This window comes from Triticum aestivum, chromosome 1B, assembly GCF_018294505.1.
Source record: "Triticum aestivum cultivar Chinese Spring chromosome 1B, IWGSC CS RefSeq v2.1, whole genome shotgun sequence".
In the NCBI taxonomy this organism is placed as follows: domain Eukaryota; kingdom Viridiplantae; phylum Streptophyta; class Magnoliopsida; order Poales; family Poaceae; genus Triticum; species Triticum aestivum.
Window position 1 is genome coordinate 620,179,832 of NC_057795.1, and position 4,387 is coordinate 620,184,218.

At 46.6% G+C, this 4,387-nt stretch overlaps 1 long non-coding RNA gene across 1 annotated transcript in view; it reads right to left on the bottom strand.

The window, feature by feature from the left end:
* LOC123142889 (uncharacterized) overlaps positions 1-2,258 on the bottom strand; it is a 5,816-nt gene extending 3,558 nt beyond the window's left edge. Inside the window, exons 1-3 of the long non-coding RNA XR_006470630.1 lie at positions 1,704-2,258; positions 998-1,194; positions 709-887 (exon numbers count right to left, since the gene is read on the bottom strand). This is a non-coding gene — a long non-coding RNA (uncharacterized lncRNA). The remainder of the gene's footprint in view (positions 1-708; positions 888-997; positions 1,195-1,703) is intronic.
* Between the last annotated feature and the right edge of the window lie 2,129 nt (positions 2,259-4,387).

The following is a 4,387-nucleotide window of genomic DNA, read 5'->3' on the forward strand; positions in this document are numbered from 1 at the left end:
TAATCACTATCCTTGCGAGATCAGAGAATCAGATTTATTCAACAGACTTCTCTACAAAATCATGGCTGATTGACACAAAAGCCCACTTCTAAAGAACTATAACGACGTGTTTGAATTACTAATTAATAATGTAAATTGGAATCAGGGGCTTAAGTTTCCTGGACACAAGTTAACCATGCAGCAACTAAATGAGCAAAGCCACTATGAAATTTTTTGACACTTCCAAGTACAATTCTAGATGTATAGTAAATAGTAAGCAGTAAAATGCAAGGTCAAACGAAATTTACACATGAGATGCTTCCTTTTTTTCCCCAAAACTGCATGCCAAGCATATCATGTTTATAGTCATGAAACATAGCATGATGCAGTGTAAAATAAAATAAACTAAATAACCATCATAAATTCACACCAAGAAGTAGAGCTAATTTTGTTGGCTGCTACACACTGGCATTAAAGACAACAAACAAGAGCTTAAAATGTCACCGCATACCACTAGCATGTGAGCGCCTATCTAGTTCACTATAATTAGAATCTACAATTATAAGTTAGTACAATTTATATCAAAACTTTTACATCTTTGTACCGAAGCTTGTTATTTGCAAAGCTCTTCTCGAGGTTCGACAAACAAACATAATGCATTATCATTCCACCACTTAGAACAACCAAATCATGGTAACTGAAAAGAAAATTAATGGCATGGTATATCACCTTCTTCCTTTTAGTTTGTCGCTGACTAGATGGGCCTCCAAATTCTTCATTTATATTTGAAAATGTAAGGCGGCTAAATCATTCAAAATCCTCGTCGTTTCTTGTTCTAATTCTCGCTAGCCTCTCTTCCGCTCGTTCTTGAACATTGTCTTAGTCTCTTTCTTATTCCATTCTTTTTCCTGAAAAGAAAATTAATGGCACATTACATGTCAAGTAGGTAAGCATGTAGCTGTTGGGAAGGCCTCTTTTAGCAACTCTAGAATCATGTCAAATCTTTTATGAAACCAACCTCCAAGAGATTTGATATGGAGTAGCCTAACAACAAAACGTAGCTTTAAGAAGGTTGTATGCACCCTGGATAAAGCTCCTCGCTATCATCAGCTATGAATTGTCGAAAAGCATCCGCATCACGCTTCTTTTTCTTTTAGAAGAGGGTCAATGCTCCCTGGATCTACATCCTCATGAATTGGGTCGTCCCCACCGCCACTATCACTCAAATCCACAATTAGGTGTGCCATATTATGAATCATTTCAAACATCTCGTCATAATTATCTAGTGACATAATGCATGCCATTCATATATAGTACAAGCAAGGAGAAATACAATATGGACCAGGAATGCAATCTAGCATAATAGAATAGTCAATTGAAACATATCATTTCAGGAACAACAAAAACTGAAATAGTAGTAATATCATTATATATATCATAAAAACAAAACACTTGTTATGTCCACAAATCTGATTTCGCAAAACACAAACAGAGAAGCGACAACTTTGAGGCATCAACTAAACACAAAAAAATTGTTGTAAAACCTAGAACTAAATCATCTGCTAAGTACACATATTAAACTAACCCATCTAACAACTTTGGAAGTTAGAATTGAATCATCTGCCAAGTTCACACATTGAAATGAACCATCTAACAATTGTACAAGTCAGAACTGAATCCAAGTACACAATTTGAACTGAACCTTGGCTGCAAAGAAATCTCACCAAATGCTCTTGATGGGGCAGAGGAGGCAGACATAGGATGTTGATATGGTAGTGAGTTGGTCATGGGAGAAGAGGGACACTCTGCTGCTTGGTGGATCGGAGAGGACGTCGAGGAGGCAGTCCCGCTCGATCCTTGCCTGCTCAGGTGGAGGGGAAGCCCTGCTTGGGGAGGCGTTCGGTGGTGGAGTCGCTCGGTGATAGTGGTCGTCTGTGGGGGTGCTCCGTGCTCGTTAGCGCTGATGTGGGGTGGTTGGGGGCAAAGGCGGCAGTGATCGGACCGTTAGGGTGGAGGGCTGCCTGCGGTGGCGGGGCTGTGTTGATGCGGGCTGTCGGCTGCAGAACTCAGGATCTAGGGTGGCCTGTGGTGGTGGGGTAGCTAGGGGAGGCGGCAGGGCTGTGGTGGTGGGGGACGCTGGCGATGGGGGTGCGGTGGTGGGGACGCCGGCGGCAGGGCTGCGGTTGTGGGGGACGCCGGCGGTAGTGCTCGGGTCGATCTAGGGCGGCCGGCACGGTCAGTGGTGGAGGGGGATTTGGGGGAAGTTGGTTGGGTGTGGCTGCGGTCTGGAGGAGGAGCAGCGCATCTAGTTCTCTCGGGCCAAAAGTTTTTTTTGTCTATCACGCGCCCTTCCCTCGATTGCACGTGCTTAGGCCCAAACGATATTTCGGTTTCGTGCTGAAGGTGGACCCCGGCAGATAATGGGCTGTAGGAGAGTTCTCCCGGCAGATATGACGCCCTCAAGTGTACCGACAGTTTCAATGCCCTAGCGGTTGATGTTCTCCTGGCAGTTTCTTTGCCTGGAACTACTTGTACCAGCAGTTAGAAATGTCCCGGCAGTACTTTTTCCCTTGTTTTGGTACTTCTCCTGGCAATTAACTGCCCCCAATCAAGTGTTGTGGTGTAGTGTAGGGGGTATCCGGACAGCCGGACTATATACTTTGGTCGGACTGTTGGACTATGAAGATACAAGATTGAAGACTTCTCCCCATGTCTGGATGGGACTCTCCTTTGCGTGGAAGGCAAGCTTGGCGATTCGGATGTTAGATCTCCTTCTCTGTAACCGACTCCCTGTAACCCTAGCCCCCTCCGGTGTCTATATAAACCGGAGGGTTTAGTCCGTAGAAAGACAACAATCATAATCATAGGCTAGCTTCTAGGGTTTAGCCTCTGCGATCTCGAAGTAGATCAACTCTTGTAATACTCATATCATCAAGATCAATCAAGCAGGAAGTAGGGTATTACCTCCATCGAGAGGGGCCGAACCTGGGTAAAACATCATGTCCCCTGCCTCATGTTACCACTAGCCTTAGGCGCATATTTCGGGACCCCCTACCCGAGATCCGCCGGTTTTGACACCGACATTGGTGCTTTCATTGAGAGTTCCACTGTGTCGTCGCGATAAGGCTTGATGGCTCATCTCGTTGTCAAGGACAACATCACCTCTGAGGGAGCACTGGCTCTAGGCCAAACTCTCCGACTAGGCGGCTTCGTCATGACCGCCCGATCGGCTGCCGCGCCGACGATGACTTCTCGGGTCATCAAAAACAGCCTCCACATCAATTCGGAACTCGCCGAATAGATGGATCCAATGGAGCTCTCCTCCCTTAATGAGCTCTTGGATCGCATCGGCGCTCTGGGAGTCGCTACGGACTATGATCGGATTGGGTTTAAACCCGACCAAAGGGATATTAACTCTCCACCGGTCACCCATGAGATAGCGGTAGTGGAAGAGCCACACATGGATTATCCCTCTATCTTGAGGACGAACTATGTCTGGATTACCGAGCTCTCTCAACCGAATACCCGTTCACGGGAGGACATGACCCAAAACCTGAACTTAGAATCGGGCGGCGGGCCGAAAAAATTGGGCAACATCCCAGAGCCCGAGCTGCCAAGCCCGGAAGCTCCTCTGCCCCTAGGTGTCAGATCGGGTCAGAATTCGGATTCAAATTCGCCCACCCACCCAGACTTATGCAATCTTTCCCATATCAGACAAGAGCCCCAAGAGACAGTACATCACTACTAGGCCAGATTCCTACTTGTGATAAACAAGGTCAAGGACTGTCACGAGGAAGATGCTGTCGGTGTCAAAACCGGCGGATCTCGGGTAGGGGGTCCCGAACTGTGTGTCTAAGGCTAATGGTAACAGGAGGCATGGGACACGATGTTTTACCCAGGTTCGGGCCCTCTCGATGGAGGTAATACCCTACTTCCTGCTTGATTGATCTTGATGATATGAGTATTACAAGAGTTGATGTAGCACGAGATCGTAGAGGCTAAACCCTAGGAGCTAGCCTATGATTATGATTGTTCTTGTCCTACGGACTAAACCCTCCGGTTTATATAGGCACCGGAGGAGGCTAGGGTTACACAGAGTCGGTTACAAAAGGAGGAGATCTAATATCTGAATCGCCAAGCTTGCCTTCCACGCAAAGGAGAGTCCCATCCGGACACGGGACGAAGTCTTCAATCTTGTATCTTCATAGTCCAACAGTCCGGCCAAAGTACATAGTCCGGCTATCCGGATACCCCCTAATCCAGGACTCCCTCAGTAGCCCCTGAACCAGGCTTCAATGATGATGAGTCCGGTGTGCAGATTGTCTTTGGCATTGCAAGGCGGGTTCCATCTCCAAATACTCCGTAGAAGATTTTGAACACAAGGATCGTGTCCGGCTATGCAAAATAA